Consider the following 21,692-nt stretch of genomic DNA (forward strand, 5'->3'; position numbering starts at 1 on the left):
CACGCACACACGCACACACGCACATGCTTAATGCAGTCTCATCAAGGATGGATTAGGATTTCCAGTGAGCTTTTTTACAAGCTGCAGGTGATTCTCAAAGCACCCAGATCATGCCTGTGGGCTGTGGACAGGAGGCCACCACCAGATACACAGCTCAGGCCCTGTCCAGCTCTCCCGGCCATATCACCAGGACAGTTCTTCCACTTAAAACCCAACCAAGTGGTGCAGGCATGCCTATCTGCCTAAGAAACAGAAGTTAGACCTACAGTCAACAGCAACGATAATTATAACTGCCAATTATTAAAACCATGTGCCTTCAATTTAATCTTCTCAACAACCTGTGGGTTGAAGAAACTGGGTGGGGGTTATTATCTCTGTGTTACTTACAAAGGAAACAGAGGGTCAGAGAGTTGAAATTCTTGCCACAGATCCTCAGGGAGAAAACGTCTGAGTCGGTATCCACACTCAGGACGGCCTGACTCTGGACCCCTGCCCCAAACTGTGAGGCCACAGCAACTCCAGGAAGGAATGAATAAGGAGCAGCTCAGTTCAGCAGATAGTTATCGATCACATACCACGTGCCCAGTACTGTATTAAGTCTTGGAGATGCAATGAGACAGAAATGGTCCCTGCCTAATCGAATTTAGAGTCCAATGAATACAACTACAGAATTTATTCATTTAACCAATATTCATTGAGAGTCATTCTGCCAGAGCCAGATACAATTCTAAGTGTTTGAAGATGTGGCAATGAACAGAAAAGGCAGGGATGCTGTCTTCATAATGTTAGGACATTTCAAAACAATGTAATGGAGCATTTTAGGCAGTGGAGAAGTTGGAAGGGGAAACAAGTCTTATACTCAGCCCCAGCTGGGATGTGACTTCCCAGCCCTCTAGGGAGCCATCTAGCTGTCAGTGGGACGTCTGGGCTGCCGAGAGGGCGGTCACCCACCCAGGCACTTCCCAGCGTCGCATCCCAGGAGGGGGTCTGAGAGAGGCTGGCTGGTGTCTAGCACTGGGTAGCTAATCCCAGTTGTGCCGAATCCCCTGGGGCTCTCCAATTATTATAAGAGGTGTCATGAAGTTCTCCTCACAAGTGCTCCAGGAGAGATGATTTTTAATTCACTTTCATTTAAAGAATGACTATGCTGGCAAACAACATTCTGTCATGGAGGGGGCAGAAGGGGGCTCCCAGACAGGGAGGGCCACGATGCTAATTGCCTGCTCCAAAATGTCTGGGAATAAAAGAGGTGTTTTTAATTAAGTGCCTTCGAAGTGGAGGCAGAGAGGGGAGACGTGGTTGGAAATTTTCAAATGAAACAAAGCAGGTTTCTCCTCTGCAGTCTGGGGAGGGTACACTACCACCACACTCCCCAGAGCTCATGGCAACTGTGCTTGGAGGGTCTCCATAACTGGACCGCTGCCATGAGGATACGTTTTATCAGAATCTGGGTTAGGTAGAGGTGGCACATTGAATTTACAAGCCCCAGTGACCATCTCCTTCAGGCTGGGATTGAGACCTCAGAGGACTCCGCAAGTAAACACTGGTCCCAGGTGCGCCAAGCCTGCACGGCTTCCCTCCTGCTGAGGGGCACAGGTCCCAAGGCAATGTGAAGTTTCCTCTTTAAAGTGAGTCCGTGTGGAGGAAAGTACCCCATATGTAAAGAAGCAGGTGGTCCTACGTGACAAACTCAGACTGGTGCTGGATAAATGGTTGAAGTTTGGAAACCCTGATTTGGTCCATCCCCATCTTTCCTGAGTTTGAGATGGAGAAACTGAGGCTCAGAAAGTGGAAATGAATTGCCCAAGGACACACAGCAGTACGCTTCTCCTGACCTCTTCTTCAGTGCTCTTTCACATCTACCACACAGGAAGTTTCAGACTTTCATGAAAGAAGTGGGATTCAAGCTCGCAAGATAAGCTCAGAAGCCCTGTGTCAATGAGGGCAGAAGGAAATGCTTCCTTTATTTCTCTAAAAGGGAATGAATCAAGACCCTTTAAAGATCCGGGGACACTGAAGGCAAGTCTTCCAGTCAGGATGTCCCCACAGCACCCAATTCCCTTCATAAGAGCAGCTGAGCATCCTTTATAAGGCAATAACAGTATATTCACCATCATGGAGACCTAAAGTGTTCATGATAATCCTATGAAAATGGCTTTAAAATCCCATCACTTAGTAATTCTTCTTCTGGGAAGATGGAGTAGACGTACTTTTCCCTATTCCTCCTGCAAAGTACAACTAAAATCCCTGGACATTGCAAGCAAAACCACTTACAAACATACAAAGACTCTGAAAGGTGGAGAGAAGAAAGCAGACCAATTAGGAACCTCTGGATCTGAGGAACGGCACAACAGTGATTTCCCTGGGTTTTCCTTTGCTTCATACACCCCAGAGTTGAAGCTGACAAAGCCAGCAACCTACAAACACCAACAGGTGCTGAAAAAAAAAGCCCCAGTGAAACTCAACCGAAGCCTGCTTTCTCTAGTCACAGGACAAGGAAAGGAATAGAGTAGCAAGACAGAAAATTTTAAGACAACGTCTGTACTCCAGCCAAACACCACAGAAAAAACTGTGACCCACTCACACCCACAAAGGCCAAGTAAGGAGCCCAGACTTCCACCCTGGTGTGGCTGTAATGAGGTGCCACACACACACACTAGGGTCATGTCAGAGAAGGCCAAGAGGGTAGCCAGGACTCTCATCACCACTGGTCTCAGTGGAGATCATGTAGGAACCTGGACCTCCACCTTCACCCAACAATAATGAGGTGTCTCTCCTCTCCCTGTAGGGTGGTGTCAGTGGAGACCACGTGGGAAACTGAAATACCAACCCCTGCCCAACAGTGATGAGGAATCCCCCTCTCAGGTACCAACAGAGGTCAAGTGGGAAACCTGGACTTCTATCCCCATTTGGCAGAAACAAGACAGAGCTGCTCTCCTTTCCTATGCCAGAGTGATATCAGTGAAAGCCAGCTAAAACATAAGGTTTAAATAAGACCCAGAGTCTCACAATATAACATGAATATGTCCATGTTTCAGTCTAAAATCATATGCCATACCAAGAACCAGGAAGATCTCCAACTGAATGAAACAAGACAATCAAGAAGCACTAATGCCAAGATGACAGAACTACCTTAGAATTACCTGACACAGACTTTAAAGCAGTCATGATAAAAATGATTCCAAGAATCAAATGAACATGCTTCAAATGAAAAAATTTAAATCCTCGTCAAAGACACAGAAAGTCTCAGCAAAGAAATAGAAGATATAAAGGAAAAGCAAATGGAAATTTTCGACCTGAAAAATACAATATCCAAAAGAAAAGCTTCAGAGGATGGACTCAACAGAATAATGGAGGGAACAGAGGAAAGAAACAGTGAATTCAGAGATAAAGCAATAGAAGTCACCCAATCTGAACAACGGAAAATAAATAGACTGAAAAAAAAAAAAAAAAAGAGCAGAGCCTCACGGAAATGTGGGACCATAACAAAAGATCTAACATTTGTGTCATTGGAGTCCCAGACGGACAGGAGAAAGAAGACAAGGATGAAAGATTATCAAAGAAATAATGGCCAAAAACATCCCAAATTTCATAAGAAACATAAAACTACAGATTTAAGAAGCTGAGTGAACCCCTAACAGGTTAATTATGTATGTACCAAAAAAGGAACTACAAAATCTGTAAAGCAAAAACTGATAGAATGGAAAGAAGAACCAGACAAATTCACAATTACACTTGGAAATTTCAATAGCCTTCTCTCAACTGATAAAACAACTAGACAAAAATTAGCAAGGGTATAAAACTCAACAACACCGTCAACCAACAAAATCTAATAGACATTTATAGAACACTCTGCACAATAACAGAGGAATACACATTCTTTTCAAGTGTCCACAGAACATATACCAAGATAAACTATATACCGGGCCTTCCAAGCTCAGTGGTTATCAGCAGAATTCACTTCCTTGTGGTTGCAGGACTGAGGTCCCCATTGTCTTAACTGTCAGCCAGGGACTGATCTCAGCTTCTAGAGGTGGCTCTTAGGTCCTTGCCACATGGCCTCTCCATCTCAGCAGCAGAGAATCATCCTTGTGTAAAATCTTTCTCACACTGAATGTCTCTGACTTCCTCAACAAAATCTGCTTTCACAGAGCTCATAAGATTAGATCAAGCCTATCCAGAAATCTTCATAATTTCCAGATTTTAAGGCCAACTGATTTGAGACTTTCATTATGTCTGCAAAATTCTTTCACAGCAGTACCTTGGTTAGTGCTCATTTGAATAAGCAGGGGCTGGGAATCTTGAGGGCCATCATAGAATTCTACTAGCCCATATTCCATGTTAGGCAAGAGAAGAGGACACAGAGATGACTGGTAAAATACCCATCCTCAAGGGATTACAGTCAAGTGAATGTAGCAAATAAAAAGAAGTGATTCAACTACAAGGCAGTAATTGCTAATTCAAAGAAAGTTCAATATTTTGTAGGAATTCCGAGGAGGCATTAACTCTTTTGGGAAGAGTGCAGGAAAGCTTCCCAAAGGGAGTGACACTTGATCCGAGTCGTGAAGCACAGAGGAGGAGGGAAGGCATTCCAAGTAGAGGGTGCACCATTTACAAAGATAGAAAAGACCACAGCAAATTTAGAGAATGACAAGTTATCCACTGATGCTGAATCTTAGAGGACAGGTTTTAAACGATGCATGGACGCAGCATTAAATAATCCTGACTTGGAAAGAAAGTCATTCCTTTGCAATTCTCTTTCTATCCTTTTAATTAGCTCAAGAAAAAGTTATCAGTTTGGTGTTAGCCTGTCATTAGCACCTTTCTAACATCTTTACCCTCTGGCTCCACCTTCTGAAAACGAAAATATCTAGCTAGCTTAATAGCACTGTTTCTTTCTGTGGATTATTTTTACTGCTACCTTCCATTTGTTACAATCAGTATTGGTTTTTCTTTTTCCATTGTGATAAAAAGATTATTATTATTATTACCATTATCATTATTATTATTAAGTACAAACATTTAAGTTTTGAATGTAAATCAGTGTAAATTGAAATGTTAAATAAATATATTACAGGTGGTACATATGCCTCTGGGGCAAAAATTGTGAAGGTGGTTTGCAAATGAGTTAATTTGGGACACAAAGGTGTAATAAGAAGCAGGCAGGATTTGCAGTCAGTCAAACTTGGGTTCAAGTTCGACTCCTCTATGGGTCTTAGTTTTCCGCCACAAATTAAGGAAATGATACACTTACTTAGAAGGTTGTGAAGATTAAGTGAAACCAGGTGTAAGAAGCATCTTCTAGGTGGCCTTGTGCATGGTAGGCATTTGGAGTTCCCATCACAGTGCATATCTCTGAAGAACGGAAACCGGTTTTTGGCAACACCAAACAGGAACTTAACTCTAGCACCTACTGAGTATCTGTGCTTGGTAATTATTACATAAGAGTATTCATCTGCTTAGGATCTGGGACCTGTACATGTGTGTGCGTGCGTGCGGGGGGTGTGGTGTCCTTAGGCTAAATTCAGCTGTTTTGTGAAAAACAACTGATATCAGGACAAGCATTTGACTCAGAGGAGTGGCCAGCCCAGGCATCATGGACCAGCAGTCCCTCCACCCCTTGTCTGGCTTTCTCTATGATCTCAGAATGCTACATCCCACAGAGATCAGTGGGAAGTTCATCTGGAATATTCAGATATATGTGCAAATGAAAACACAAGGAAAATACCTCCCACTTCAGTCATCTATTGCTGTGTAATAAACTACCCTAAAACTTGGTGGTGTTGAACAACTATTATTTTATTACCATCGCTCATGATTCTGGGGGTTGACTGGGTTAAACTGAGAGGCTCTTCTGCTCTATGTGATGTCAACTGGGGCTGCAGTCAACTGGGAGGTGAATTAGTTTGGAGCTCCCAAGGTGGCTCACTCACACAGCTAAAGTCTGACTGGGAGTCAGCCAGAAACCAGCTGGGGCTGTTGTCTGTAGCATCTTGATTTTCCTCCATGTGGCCTCCCCAAGAAGCTTGGGCTTCTCACCACATGGCAGCAGAATTCCAAGAGGAAGGAAGCAGAAAATGCCAGTCTCTTAAGGCCTGGGCTCACATGTCTCAGAATATCACTTTTACAGCATCAAAGCAATCACAGGACTAGTCCAGATTCAAGGGGAGGGGAGATAAATGCCACCTCTTAATGGTGAAGTCTCTTTCATACAGTGAGGGAAAGGATTGACTGCAGCCATCTTGGGAGACCATGTACCACGCCTCCTGAAGCTTTCACTTATTGCAAAGGGTTTCCACTCTAGAATTATGTGTATATTTCAACCCAGTGATTAGTTATCCAGGAATTTATCATAAGGAAGTCATCTTGGATGGTTCAAAAAATTTGACGTAAAGTTTTCCATTGCTAACGTTTCTCATGCTAGGAATCCAGATGAGGACTAACCACCCACAGTGTCTCACCAGACACAGATCCTATGCATCATAGGAATTGAAGACTTGACCCCGGGAACTGATGTTCTTAGCTAAGGTCATTTGAGGTAAACAGAAGATGTGTATACTCTTGAAAAGCATTGACTCCCTAGAACTGGATAAGCCCTGACAAGAAGTGCACTGCATTCATTCATTCATTCAGCAATCATTTGTGGTGCACCTGTGATATGCCATGTTGGTTTAAACATAGGGATACAGCAGCAATGAACGAAACAAAGTACCTGGCTGCAGGAACTTTACCTTCTAGTGGGGAGACAACCAAATAAATGCGTAAGTACATATAAAACGGCATATGATAAAAAGACCTTGTTGAGTGATAATTCTCTTCCAAGGTTCTGCAAGAAAGGAGAGACAACGTCTGATAGGAGCCACGTTTAGACCCCTTTTGGTAAAACAACAAATGATGAAGAAGGGGCATAGAAATAGCACTGGTCTTGCAGTTACAAGACGGATTTATATAGTGGTTCAGAATTTAGTTTGTGAACTCGAACTAATGACTGTAACCTTTATAAGCCTCGGTAACCTTCTCTGTAAAATGGAAACAATAGTACCAGTTCTGCTTTCCTTACAGAGATGATACAAGGACTAAACCAGACTGTAAAATCAAACAAATAATAAGGTCTGAGTTTTCCCCATTTGGTAAATTTTTAGCTCTACTCTCCAAGCAGGATCAAGTCACTGCCAAGCCAAGCTCCTGCTGTAAACTTGAAAACATCAAGTACCAGCTCCGATGCTACCAGTGCCATGGGATTGATCTCAGGGCATGAGACATTTTATTCTCAAGCCATGGTTGGGGGTGAGGGGGGGATGCAGACATGGAAGGAGACAGCCTCTGTCTAGCGCACTTCCTTTCTTCCTTTCACTTGCAGGTATTGAGTAAAGCAATCTGAATGTTCTGAAAGGTCATCCTCTGTCTCGCTTTGTTGTAAGACGTGTCAGTAGTGGCCATTCCATGCTACAGTTGGTAAATTGATATGTAATACTTTTCATTTCTCTTAAGAGTCTTATAGTGGAAAAAGTAAATAAATGTAACATGTGGAAAGATCCATACCAAAATTATAAGCAGTGCCTGGTTGGACTGCTGATGCTTTCTTTTTCTTGCTTGCTTCTCTGTGTTTTGTGTTTTCTTTTTTCATTCATTTAGAAAAATACTTATCTAGCATGTGCATGCAGGGATCAGATAGCTGGGTGGGATGACCCCACGATTCCCATCTCAATTCCAAATCTTTGCTGCTCCCCTACGTCTCTTTTGAGTTTACACGCCAGTGTGGATTTGTTGTCATTAGATTAGGGGCCCCATCAGGGCAATGCTGCTTTTTATTTCTTCTCCTCCTGACATTTCTAAACTTGCAAGACTTTTAGCCAGGCCTAGTTCTCACCAAATCACGAACAGAAGCCGTTTCCTCCCCGCTAGGCCTCTATAAATCACTGTGATAGACTCCTGTCTTTCCTTGGTTTTGAAGCCACCAGAAAAAGATTTGAATCCAGATTCTTCTACTTATTGGCTGAGCAACTTTGAAGAAGCTTCTTAACCTCTCTGAACTGCAGTTTTGTCATCTGTAAAATGGGAGAAACAATACCTGCAGGGAAGGTGGTTGTAAGCATTTGACAAGATGATGGGTAAGAAGGGCTGGCACATAATAAAGGCTCAAAAGGTAATTGCTGTTAATAAAAAGTAGTCTTGGGAAGCCCTAGAGGCTGTTCTAGGCTGAGGGTGGAGCTTGGGTTGTTAATAAAAGGCAGAATTGTACAATCATTAAGAACTCTGGCTCTGGCCTCTAAAGAACCCAGTTTAAATCTTTGCTCCCTGCATTTGCCCTGGGCAACTTACTACATTTCTAAGAGGCTTGGCTTCCTCACCTGTAAAATGCACATAACAATAACTTACCATAACAGTGTTTCTCAAAATATTATCCAGGGACCCTGGAGGCCCCCAAGACCCTTCCAGGGGTCTTCAAAGTAAAATTTACTTTGGTGATAGGGCTAAAACATTACTTGCCCTTTTCACTCTTATTTTTTCTCAAGTATACAGTAGTTTTCCAGAGGCTACATGACATGTCATAGTATCATTGCTCCCATGACTAACAGAAAGTGTGTTTGTAAATTCCTGTGCTTTCATTTTTTTTTTCAGTTCAATTTCTAACATGGTAAATATCAAGATGTATGTAACTCATGTAAACAAAAGCTACTCGGGGTCCTCAATAATTTTAAGAGTCTAAAGGGACCTAAGACAAAACACTTGGAGAATCGTTGCCTGTTAGGGTTGTTGTAAAGATTAAGTACTGTACACCTGAGACTAATACAATGTTGTAAGTCAGCTATACTTTAGTAAAAAAAAAAAAAAAAAAAAAAAGATTAAGTAGCTACTGGTATATGTATACAAAGCACTCAATAAGCATTATCCCTATAATTATTGGTTCCAAATCTCCTGGATCATATCAGATAAGGGTCTGTCTACTCCACCTATACATAAAGCAAACTGAAATCATAGCACTTGATGCAAAAGTCACCCTTGTTTTATCCCCTCCTGTTTGTTTATATAGTGAAGGTTCAGTCCATGCTAAACTTTGAACAATTTAAAGATACTGCAGTCATCAAAGGCCCCCCACTTGAGATCCAAGTGCCCTGAAGACATGAGAACTCAGTGGACAGTCCAGAGGGTTTACCCTGCTTGGCTCAACCCTGACCCTTCCATCCTATTACTCGCTGGCCCAGCCAGAAGTAGGTGGTACTGAGGCGGAGGCGGAGGAAATCTGGCTTATAGAACCCCCTCCTAAGTGGTTGACCAGCAAAAGGAGGTGCCGCCTCAAAACAGGAATAGCTTCCTTAAGGTTTCAGTAATTTCCATGGAAACAAACTAAGAACCGTAGTTATTTTCAAGGGAAGGTGGGGAAACGGTGGGATGACCTGGAAGAGTCAAGAGTAAGCGATATAAAAATATTAGAGTTGCGGGGGGAGGGGTCTTTTTCTTTCACTCTTCAGACACAGCCTTGAGGGAAGAACAAAAAATCGGCATCCCTAAATTCCGATACTGATGGCAAGTAGATTAGGATTTTAGACGGTAGGTATCAAATGAGTTTGAGAAAGATGCGACACTAACCGGATCATAGTCATACAGGAAGTTCTTAACGGAATCCTTTAAGAGCCGGCCAGGGCAGTTCGCCTCTCAGGTAGGAGAGCACCTCGCGAGAGACCCCCTTCCAAGGCCAGGACCTAGTTTTATGCACCGTTCACTAACAAACAAACAAGCCCTACCTCAGCAATAACGGAACCAACAGGTGCAAGCCAGTAAGAAAGTTTTGCATATGAGCTATTTTTATTTTTATTGCAGAAATGTCTGGGGACCCAAAGAAGGGGTTCTGTCAGAGAAATTGGAGACCTAGGAGAGACCCTAGGAAAACTTTGTAGCTACTTTCTTCTCCTCATCCTAGGAAACGAAAATGCCAAAAGGTCTCCAGGTGCGTTGGCCTCGCAGTCAGCCCCAGAGCCAGCCGTTTTCACCCCAGTCCCCGTCCTCGCCTCCAGCCACTCCGCCGTACACGGCCACCTGTTGCTGCCCTCGCGCCCACAGCCGCGTCGCAAGCCGCCGCTAGAGTTCGTTCTAATTCCCCGGAGCAAAGGCTGTGGCCAGGAAGCCCCGACACTCCGCTCCTGCTCATCTTCAGGGCAGGCGGGGACTCCGCTGAGCCCCCCAGCCCCAGGCTCCCTTTGTCTCCTCGCTGCGCTCGGACGTCAAAAGTGGACCCCAGACCGTATCCCCTTGACCCCGCTTGGCTCGTGCGCGCTCGCGCTCAGCTCACACCTGGGAGATGCTAACGCGCCGAGATGCCCACGGAGGAGAAACTGGTCCACCCGGGCAGGAGCGGGCGGCGCAGACAGGTTGCTCTCCGGGAGATTCCAAAGCGTCCCCTGAATCCCAGATCCCTTAGAGCTCCGTAGCTGAGCGCTGTTGCAGGAACGCCGCGCCCAAAACGCAAGCTCACGGTTGCCGAGGCCGCAGGCGAAGAGCAGCGAGATCCTGACTCGCCTTTGCTCTCAGGCGCCGGAGGGGATCCAGGGGGCGGCGGCGGTTAGGGATGCCCTCCCGCCAGGAACGCCGGAGTCCCAGTTCCGAAAGAGACCCGCCTCGCTTCCGAGGGACTTCCCTGCGAGCGCCGCAGGGGTGTGCATTTCTCGAAGTCTGAGAATCCCGGCGAAAGCTGGCCCGACAAGAGTTGAAGTCAGCTCCCGGGGCGTCTGTTTGTTTATTGGCTCTTAAGGGAAAAGTTTGAGGATGTTGAACCAACCTCAGACCTGGCGCAAGCGGAAATCTCAGAATCTCTCCAGCAAAAGTCATCTAATTTCGACTCGTTATATAAGTGGGGGGCTCTTTCTTACCCTCCCTACCCCAAGCCCTCTCATTACTATTCCAGGAGTTAAATGTGTCTCGCTTAAAAAAAAAAAAAAATTTTTTTTTTTAAGTTATTATTATTTCTTTGAGTCCGAAGGCGGGAGAAAGAGCAGGCAGAGCCGGGGGCGCGCGGCAGCCCCACCCTCGCGCTGCCCCTTGGGCTGCGGCAGGAACGCGGGATCCCGGGTGCCGCCGGCTCGGGGCGAGCAGCCGAGCCCCGCGGTCCCTCTGTCTGCCACTCCACGTGGTCAAGATCAACAGTTTGTTGAGCTCATCAGTGACACCTTGAACTTTTCATAAAGAAAATGGGTATTGCACCGGGAGGGTTCGGCCGCGGCCGCCGCGCCGGGTCCTGCTTAATATTCAATGATCTCGCTCGCGCCTCCCCCTCCTCCCCTCGCAGAAATTCCACCGAGTCCGTTACTGGGCTCAGACTTTTAAGTTAATTTACTGCCCTCCCCCCAACCTTGGCTAGTAACCAGCGCCTTTAGGGCTAGCTTCCCCCCCAGCTCCCGCCTGAAAATGACATTTCGCCGGCGTCTCCGGAGGGGGCTGAATTTCACTTTGTAACTTTCTGCGGAACCCGAGCCCGGGTGGCAGCTCGGGTGGTGGTATCGTATGCAAATACGCATGCTGACGTTACAGATCATGTGGGTTTTGGCGTAGATTCCCCACTGATCGAGACATTTTTTTCCCCTTTTTTTTTTTTCCTTCTTTTTTTTTTCTTTTTTTTTTTTTCTTTCTTTCTAAAAATTTTGGCCACTGTTCTCCGAACGGGGGCTTCTTCTGTCTGTCTGTCTGGCAGGCTGGCTTTCCCCCTCTTTCCCACGGAGCCCGAGCCGGGCGCCCGGTGGGGAGTGGGGAGTAGGTGGGGGGAGCCAGCAGAGTTCCATTTTGGAACGCCCGTGCCGCGTCTCCGCGTTCCCAGCCCGGGTCTCCGCGTTCCCAGCCCCGGCGCAGGTAAGAAACTTCGCCCCGGCGCGGAGCACCCCCCGCCCGGCGCCGCCGGCCCCAAGCCCCGCACGCCGGGCACCGGCCACTCCAGCCCAACTTTCCCACCGCTGCCGCAGCCGCCGCCGCCGCCGCGGCTCCCGAAAATGTGTTGTTAATGGGACTTGGCCGGGTTTGCGATTGGAAGGGGGGGGGCGGGAGGGAGGGTGCAGGCTCTTTTTGCGGGTAGGAGGAGATCAGAGGATCCAGAGGTGGGGGAGATTTTTTTTTAAAGAGTTTTGATTACAAGTTTGGATCAATGGGAGGCAGACCGAGGAGGAGGAGGAGGAGGAAAAACATGTCTACGTTTCCCTATGTCGACATAAGCCACAAAAAAATATGGCGTCCGCTTTCGACAGGGCGTTACGTAGACCCGACTCTGTTTTTATTTATTTATTTCGTGGCCGGCTCCCTCCTTTCTCGGCCAAACTGCGGCGCTTTGTGCGAACGGGGCCGGTCCCGCGGGGACTCCACCGGGACGTGGCCCCGGCTCCGCGGGGTCTGGCAGGCGGGGGGCTGCGTGTGTGTGCTCCCCTCCCTCCCCCGCTCTCCCCTCTTCTCCCCCCTCCCGGTGACGATTCGCCGTAATGTGGTGGCAGGAAGCATGACGCCGTGGGTTGAGGCTGCCTCTCCTCTCCGCGCTCCTGCTGGCTGCAGGCTGCAGGCGCGCGGCGCGGGCGGGCGGCCGCCCGAGCTACCTGCCGGGGGCCGGGCCGGAGTGCGGCGCTGTCCCCACGCCCCGCTCAGGTGCCGGGGAACCCGCGTGGGCAGGGGCGGCGGGGGACCCTGGGGACCCCCGGGCCCGGCTGCCCGCAGCCCGCCTCTGCCCGCCCAAGCCCACGATCGCCCCCCGGAACGGCAGCTGGCGCTTTTCGTCTGCCCCACGAGAGGTTCATCTTTGTTGGTGTTGCGGCTCCTTTGTGGCGTCCCCAGGACTTGGTATCTTCGCCTTTGCAAACTTGCCCCTTTCCCAGCCGCTTTGCAGGAGGCTGGGAGAGGAGTGGAAAGTTGGAAACCAGTGAGCATCACAGCACGGTCCCCTCGGCCTCGTCGCTGTGCGGAGCTCGGGAGGCGGCGGCGGAGGACCGGGAGCAGGAGGGTGGTGTGTTAGGCTGCGGAGAAAACTTGCCGGGGAAGCCAAGTTGTGATTTGCTCAGGCTTCCACCTGATGGATCGGCTTCAAAGCCAGTGGGGTCTCTCTGCCTTCAGCTATTGCCGCGATGGCCTTTTGTTTGTCTGGGAGGTGGGGGAGGAGGAAGGTGAGGAAATAATGACTTTCCCTGGACCCCTCCCCTTTGAAAGTGTCGCTGCCCAGCTTGGGCCCCAGGGATCACCAAGTCTCTTCAGGCCCTAGAGTTCTGCCCTACCTGCTCCCTGATGATCGCCTTCTGTCTCCAAGTTAGCAGCTCCCCAAGTCTGAGGCAGGCCCAGTTGGGCAGGATTTGGGGATCAGGCATCCCTCCCCTTCATCCCTTGGGTCGCTCAGGCCTCCCACAGTTACCCTCTTAAAACACACACATACACACACACACACTCACACACACACTCTCACTCCTTTATGTAGAGCAGAAATTAATGCCTGTTGAAGTGAAGAGAGTAAGGTTCAGAGAGCTCTTCAAGATTTCCGTCAAAAGGGGATTTTCTATTTATGAGGGCAGTTAGTTAAAGAACTTGAGTCCCGGGGCAGTAATGTCAAAAAGCATTTGAATGACAACCAAGTGGAATAAATATCTTGTAAAATGGCATGTTTAATGGTAAAAATAGATGAATGGAGCCGTCAGGTGCTTGAATGGGACTAACATAACGGTTTAAGTTTAAAGGGAAAGTTATATAAAGCTGTATACACATCTTCTTTTAAGGCCAAAGAGGGGAAATCTACAAGCTAGATTGAAATGTGTCACCGACAGTGACTGGATCCGCGATCTGTGGGAATATCATTGCTGTTTAAACACTCTGCTTTGTGATTGTTCTCACGTGCACGTGTACCTTCCGGCCAGGTTTGGTGTCAACTAAGGATCCACTTGAAGTTAATAGCTTTTAAGGGGAAAATTTGGAGGCCAGCGTTCTGGGGTAAATCGGATATATTAGCTAATCCCCGTTTAAAGGAAAAAATCAAAATGCCACAAATGTTCGTTGGCACTCAAGGAAAGTATTCTCCCAATGTAAATGCAGTGTACCTTGACGTGCCAAAAGGCAACCCCACCCCAAGCGTCCCATCCACATAAGGACCATGTGATTCAGTGGGAGGCCATGCATTTGACAAAAAGAATAATGACGGTGTTTGATAACAATTGCTAACACTGTTTCAGTATGCCAGGCATAATGCTGTATATTTTACATGCTTTATCATTTAATTCTTACCATAACCCTATGAGATAAATACTATTATTATCCCAAGTTTAGTGTGGAAGAAACTGAAGCTCAGAGAGGTGAAACAAACTTACCCAAAGCCGCTTGGCAAAAATCAAATTCCATGTTTGAAGCCAAGCCTTACAACACTCCAGTATAGCAGCTCCCCAGATATGGGACGTTGTAGTTAGAATGAAAAGTAAAGGCAGAAAAGAGGGAAGAGTGACCATGGCCCAGTGGTCCGAACTCAGGAATTTTCCTAGTTTTCATCTCTTAATTCATTTATTTAGCAGCTGTGTGTTGATTTATTTGTTCATTCCGCAACTGTAGTATTCATCACACTAATAAAAGCCTAGAGTCATTAAGCAATTTTATATGCCAGAGACCATTCTAAGTGCTTAGGATTAAACTATTTTGTCTTCGTGACAACCCTGCGGGGTAAAGTACTGTCATCCTCTCCTTTTTATAGATGAGGAAACGGGCACGGAGAGGTTCTCTAGCTTGCTCAAGACCAAACAGCTAGCAAGCAGAGTGCCAGACCCCAGAACATGCACACTCCACGTGTGCAGACAATGCACTGCTCCAGACATTATAGAGGTGCTGCTGAGATAGAACATCTATCTAACCTTGATGCAAAGCACTGCTGCAGACACCATGGACATGTTAGTGAGACCAAGACCCCTTACCCTCTAGGAATTTGAGCAGCCAGCAGGCCAAATAAAGCAGGATGAAATAGGTGCTAGAATTGAGAAAAGTAACTACTGTAGAAGTACAATGAAGGGCGCAGTTCTTGTGTTCTGAGGGACCCATGGAGGATTTTCCAGAGCGGGTAGCATCAGAACTGACCCATGACTGAGAAGGAACAATGTCTGGCGGTGTGTCGGGTACCATTGCACTCACCTGTTAGCAACAGAAATCCTGCCCACCGGTGACTTAACCAGATGGGGGCTTATTTGTGTCAGACAACAAGAAAGTGGGTGGGACAATGCCTCAGCTGTACCACTGGGGACCCAGGCTCTGTCTTTCTACTCTGCCACCCTTAGAGTATAGGCCTTTGGCCCCAGGTCTATCATCTCGTGGTAGGAAGGTGGCTGCTGCATCTCCAGACCTCACATCTGCATTCCAGGAAAGGGGAAGTAGGATGAGTGAGGCACAGAGAGCATTTACCTACTGTTACATTTGGAAAGGGACACCCCTCTCAGGGACTTCTGTCCTTAGCTCAACCAGAACTGTGCCACATGGCCACCCAACCCTACCAGGAAGGGGCAATACTGTGTTTTTAGTTAGGCACATCACTGCCACGAGCAAACTGGGGTTCAGCTTGTAAGGCAGAAGGGGTGAATGGAGAGATGGTTGTTGAGTTGGCAGATAAAGCGTTAGTGGCCTCAGGTGAGAAGAGGAGGTTATTCCTGATGAAGTTAAAATTGCGTCCTGAGAGCTGTGTGTATTCTGGGGAGATGGAGAGGGGGATGCAGGGAAGGTTGTGCAAAGAGATGACGCCACACTTGGGGATGGACGTGGAGGAGGTTGGCTTTTAATCTGTAGGTACTGGGGAGCCATGGCAGGCTTCTGAGGAGGGAGTGTCAGGTGTTTTAGGAAGGTAAGACTGACAGCAGTGTGCCTTATGGAGATGAATCAGCTTGGTTCTTTTTTTTTTTTTTTTAATTTATTTATTTATTTTTGGCTGTGTTGGGTCTTCGTTTCTGTGCGAGGGCTCTCTCCAGCTGTGGCGAGCGGGGGCCACTCTTCATCGCAGTGCGCGGGCCTCTCACTATCGCGGCCTCTCCTGTTGCGGAGCACAGGCTCCAGACGCGCAGGCTCAGTAGTTGTGGCTCACGGGCTTAGCTGCTCCGCGGCATGTGGGATCTTCCCAGACCAGGGCTCGAACCCATGTCCCCTGCATTGGCAGGCAGATTCTCAACCACTGCGCCACCAGGGAAGCCCCAGCTTGGTTCTTATTCGAACTAAAATGAGTCCTGGAAAGTTTCAGACCAGGGGACCAGTTCTGCCTTAGGGCAAAAAGAAGACAGCACACTAAGAAAGTGAGGGAGATTTTCTTTTAGGTCCTGCCAATAGGAATCCAAAATTAACCTGATGTTAGTCAGCTGTTACCAGGAAGTAACTAGCTCTCCTTGTGCAGTAACTCAGTGAGTGGAACTGGATACACTGGGAGGGGTACCAGTTTACTCCCCAGACATGACGCTTGCTTTTTTCCTGACCCTCGGACTCCCCAGGCCCCACCTGCAACTCCACCAGTCATCAGCAGAATAATTTTGGTCGTGACCCTTCAGTTTTGCTTTTAAGGGAGGGGATGCTATCAGAGGTCCTCAGAGGGCCTCCGGTCAGGTTTCCCACACTGGATTCCTCCAGCAAGGACCAACACCCCTGATTCTCTGCTCAATTAATAGCTTTATGATTTGGGGCTATTACATACCTCTTTAAATCTCAGTTTCCTCATCTCTAAAGTGGAGATTCTTCCAGCAGCTGCCTCCTGGGTTGTTGTGAAGCTTAAGAAGAGATTTATAAAAGAGCTTAGCACAGCGCCTAACACGTGGCTTATTCTCAGTAGACGTTACCTGTTATCACCATCATCTCCTCCGCCATCATAATCACTGCCACCACCTCTAGGATGTGACTTTCTTGTTTCCTTGAGGTGCCACGTAATTAACATGCATGGATTCTTATCGTAGATTTCGAGACCCCAACTGTCCCCATCTCATTGCAATTCTCCTCCCTACCCCCCTCCCCCATACACATATATGCTCATTTGTGGCAAGTCTGAGCAACTACTGACATGGAAATCTCTTCCTGAATATCACAGTGGGACCCTGGTGCAGTGTTCAGGTACTGTAATGTGCTGTGTCATGGTCAAATCCAGACAGCGCAGTTCTGAAAGGATGCTTAACTGCTCACATACCCCTGTGGTAGACAGTAAAGTGGGCATTGTTTTTGGTATTGACAAGGTAGTTTCATTTGTAGTTGAAAAAAAGAAAGTGCTCTGGATTCCCCGCCCCTGCCCTACATGGAACAGGTTGTGATTTTAAGAACATCCACCCCCAATCTGTTTCCTGTTCCTATGCTTGAAGTCATGCACTTAAGAGGGGTTGATTGGCAATGGTGTGTGTGTGTGTGTGTGTGTGTGTGTGTGTGTGTGTCTCACACATACGCACATGTAACAAGCCCCCAAGGAGAAAAACAGTCTTGGCAACGGTCCATCACGTTCCACCCAAACTTTAAAATGGAGTCAAAAAAAAGACCAAGAGTCAGTTTTCTTGCTGACACCTCTCCTTATCCCCTGGTGAACAATTTACGTGTTAAAAGCCACAGTTCTGCACACTTTCTTCCTCTTTCTGCCCAGCTCTGGTCCCCTAGTACTAGAAACACTTAGTGGAGATTAAATCTTATTACACAATGTTTCACTGCAACAGTATTTACCACATAAAACCTGCAGTGAATGAAATGCTTGGGCTCCTGCCTGATTCATGGGGGATCGATATTAAGGAGTGTGACCCAGGCAGTCACTCACTTCGGTTTAAGAGGTTCAGAGTATACTTTAGGGGTGCACAGGCTTGGTTTGGGATGGAAAAATGGGAAACGTATGCTGGGTTCACTTTCCTGGGTTTAAAGCCACTCTGGGTTCACCAGGCAGGGGGAAACCAGCCAAATCCTGGGAACCATTTGCTGTCAAGCTCCAGGCAGGGAGCGGATTCCTGTGTCTCTGGGGCATTGGAGGGTGGCCGAACTGAATTAGCTCTTTCTCTGGGAGGGAATCCTCCCTGTCGGGGGCCCAGAACAGACTCTGTGGGAGAAAGAAGGAGCCTGCTGTCAAGAAGGGTAGAGAGAAAAAGATGAATGAGATTTTCTGGGCTGGTTGGATGCCTGCAGCTGCAGCTTCTGGGCTCCAAAACATCTGCAGAAAACCAAGGAAGGACCAGAATCTACACGGAGGAGGCCGCATGCGCGCATGCATGGGCTGGGCCAACGTGACGGTTTAAATCAGTGTTGCAGAAAGCCTCAAGGAAAACACTCCTCAGCGGGGCTGACATTTGTGTCCCCCCGACCGCCATCTCCGCCCCGCCACAGACCCCAGCCTTGTCCACTCTGGCTGATGAGATGGAATGAATACAAATCTCCCTGCACACCCAGACACACCACAAACACGGTGCCGCCATCCTCAGAGAAGCAACAACTTCCAAAAACTGAGCACCTACCTTGTGCCAGGTGCCCTGCTGAATGCTCTCTCTCCACTGTGTCCTTCAGTGTGACCCTGAGGAGCACATTGAGAGCCATGGTGGAGCCCCATTTTAAAGACAGGAGACCAAAGCTCAGAGCGGTCAGGCGCTTGCTCAAGGTCACAAAGAGAAGGTAGCCAAGATTCGAACTCAGATCAGTCTGATTCTAAAGCTGGTGCCGTTGGTCATCACCGGGTCTTTCTGAAGTCTTCTGGAGGCTCCACCCCAGCCTGCAACAATATGGAGGGAGAAGGGACACTTTTAGAATGAGCTTCTGGACAGTCTGACGGCTTCTCTGCTAAAGGAGTGTAGGGGTGAGTGCACACAGGCATGCGTGTGTGTGTTTGTGAGTTTAGTCAAAACAGAAGACAGTTCCAGAGCTGTGCCTGTTATCCTTGGCCCCCCAAACCCCACCCCCAAGACAATTCTCAAGCCTCTATCGGTGTCTCTGCCAGAACATTCTCTAGGGGGCACGGCACCCTCTCCACCCTCTCCTCCCTGGCTCTGGCGAGAAAAGGAATCCCAGTGGGCTGAAAGCTGCAGAGTTGGAGACGGTGGCAGGAGAAGCTGGGCGCTACTTTCAAGATGCTGAACAGCCTTGCCAGCCAATGGGGGAAGGAGGCAGAGGAGCAGGCGTCGGGAGGGTGGAGAATGGCTGCATCGCTGTTTTTATACAATAAAAGAGGATCATTGTCACTGGGAGCCCTTGAATCGTAGCACGTCTGCCCGTGGTTCTCTCCAGCTGCAGGGCCATTTAGTTAAGTAGCACACAGAAAACTCCTTTCAGCTGACATTACTTTTCCCGCTGTTTTTAAAATATGAGGCTGGGCTGAACTGCTCGAACGAAAAAGCCACCTCAGGCTCCCTTAGCCCCTGTGTGTACCCGGAGCCCCCATGGAACCTCCCTGGCCTGTGCAGGAGGACTTTTAGAAATTATTTTGCTTTGCATTGCACTCTTGTCTTTTTGGAAACAGCACCTTTAAGGTATTTGTACCCAGCCTGGTCAGAGCTGGATGTCACGGCCACGTTGTTTAGGGTGGGTGGTGGCCCAGAGTGGGTAAGGAGAGGCCAGAGTGACAGGGGCTGGAGGAGGGGGAGATATAGACTGACAGCTAGAAGCTGGAAGAAGAGACTGCCCGCCTGGCCAAGAAAGCGAGGGGAAGGGATGCCGTGGCTCCAGGCAGGAGCGGAGAGGAGCAGGGCCTCACGTAACCTGCCCTAACAGAGCGCCAAGATCGCGTTATCCTGCAGAACGGCCTGGAATTTAATTGATTCTGAGCAGGCAGTGAATTTCTGCCAGAGCCACACGGCTCAGGAGAGCTGGAAGACTTCACATTGTTTCCAAGAGCAAAGGTTCCTGGGCCCACGGAGCCAAAGAGTAGAAACGGTTTGGATCACTGGTGGGTTAATGGTAGACCCTCCAAAGACGGAGGGCAGGAGTCGACACTGAAATGGGACATGGCCTGACTTTGGCACTTTTAGAAATGGGATTTATGGGTCTCCTGGTAGAAAGTCTAATGTCCTCTGGCATCCCCTGAGGGGGGACATTGGGGGGATGAGAATAATAGCATTATTATTAATGCTATTAATGGTGCATTAATAGGATCAAGGGGTATTCTAGCAGGAAGAAAGTTGAGGGATCGCCTAGTCAAGCTTAGGGGAACTGAGGCTCAGAGGAATAAGGGAATTTGCCCAAGGTTACAGGATCATATGGCAGTGTATGGCTTTCCCTCTTCTGTACAATCTAACTCAAGGCCCTCTGTTTCCTTAGGACTCCCCTGACCAGCCAGCTCCATCTCAGTACCTTCCCTCCCCCCTTCTTTTTTTCTGTCCAATCAGCAAACACTCACTGAGCACCTGCCAGAGGAAGAAAACAACATCCCTGCTCTCAGGAAGTTCACGGTCATTTGGCACTTAGCAGCAACTGCTTTCTGACATCACAGGCACAAAGCTGAGTGCCTTTTGTGGGTTAGCTTACAGCACTTCTAGGAGCTGTGAGGACTCTGTTATCCCAGTTTAACAGATGAAAAAGCACAGAGTGGGGAAGTCCTTTGTCCAAGGTTTCTGGAAGTCAGGCAATCCTACACCACACCTGATGCTCTTAAGGCACGGGCACATGCAGCCTCTCCTACCCTCTGTGCACCTGCAGCTCCAGCGAGAGGGCTGGGGCCCCTCCCCGACTGATTAGCGCCGAGGGCGGAGTCACCAGCCCGCACTGAGGATAACACGAGGATGGGTGTGCATTCAGGGCCTGACAAAGGGCCTTCTTATGCGTCGGGGCTTTTCCCAATGTATTGAATGTCAACTGTGTGTAGGCTCTACACACCCTTACACCATAGCGCAGGTCATTTGTGTGGCAATCCTGCTAAGCAGATAGTGGGAAGGGCAGAGCCAGAACTCCAACACAGGTCTGTGCAATCCCAGACCGGATCAGTTTTAGCCACATCAGGCAGGCATGCCTCAGCTAGAAGTGGCTGACTGGGGAGTCTTGTGTGGGCCGGGGCAGGTCACTTAGGGACACAGAATCACAGGTGGCAGCCCAGTTTAGTTTCCCAAAGGTCTCCATAAAACTAAAGGAACTATGAAGCACTTTAGGCAACTTTCAGTTGAGCAACAGATACTTATTTGAGCATAATAAGAAGTCCCAAGTGCTGTGTGCCAGGCCCTGTGCATCTCTGTAGCATAGATATTAGCATTAGTCACAATTAAGAAAATAGCTTGAGAAGTAACTTACATACCTTCAAATCCACCCATTTAAAGTGTACAGTTAACTGACTTTTTGTATATTTGCAGCGGTATGCATTCATCACCACAGTCTAATTTCAGAACATTTCCATCACCCCAGAAAGAGGTCCTGTGCCCGTTCAGTCACTCTCCATCCCCATCTCCCACCCTCTCTCCCACAGCCCTTGGCGACCACGGATTAGACTTTCTGTCTTTATATATTTGCCTTTACTGACGTTTCATATGGAAGGAATTGTATAACATGTGGTCTTTCATGTGCTTCTTTCACTTGGCATATTTTTGATGTTCATCCATGTTATAGCATGCATCAGTACTTCATTGTTTCATGGCTAAGTAATATTCCATCGTATGGCTAGACCACATGTTTTAGTGTGCTGGGGCTGCCATAGCCAAATACCACAGACTGGGTGGCTTAAAGAACAGACATCTTCTCACAGTTCTGGAGGCTGGAAGTCCAGATTCAACATGTCTGCAGGTTTGATTGCTGTTGAGGTC

The 21,692-nt window shown here is 47.9% G+C and overlaps 1 protein-coding gene across 3 annotated transcripts in view; it reads left to right on the top strand.

Annotated features, from left to right (window-relative positions):
- Window positions 1–11,614: 11,614 nt before the first annotated feature.
- ZHX2 (zinc fingers and homeoboxes 2) overlaps window positions 11,615–21,692 on the top strand; it is a 170,678-nt gene continuing 160,600 nt past the window's right edge. For all 3 annotated transcript variants that reach the window (XM_068526248.1, XM_068526247.1, XM_068526251.1), the window contains exon 1: window positions 11,615–11,841. The gene's annotated coding sequence lies outside the window, so the exon portion shown is untranslated. The remainder of the gene's footprint in view (window positions 11,842–21,692) is intronic.

Source organism: Eschrichtius robustus, chromosome 17, assembly GCF_028021215.1.
Source record: "Eschrichtius robustus isolate mEscRob2 chromosome 17, mEscRob2.pri, whole genome shotgun sequence".
In the NCBI taxonomy this organism is placed as follows: Eukaryota; Metazoa; Chordata; class Mammalia; order Artiodactyla; family Eschrichtiidae; genus Eschrichtius; species Eschrichtius robustus.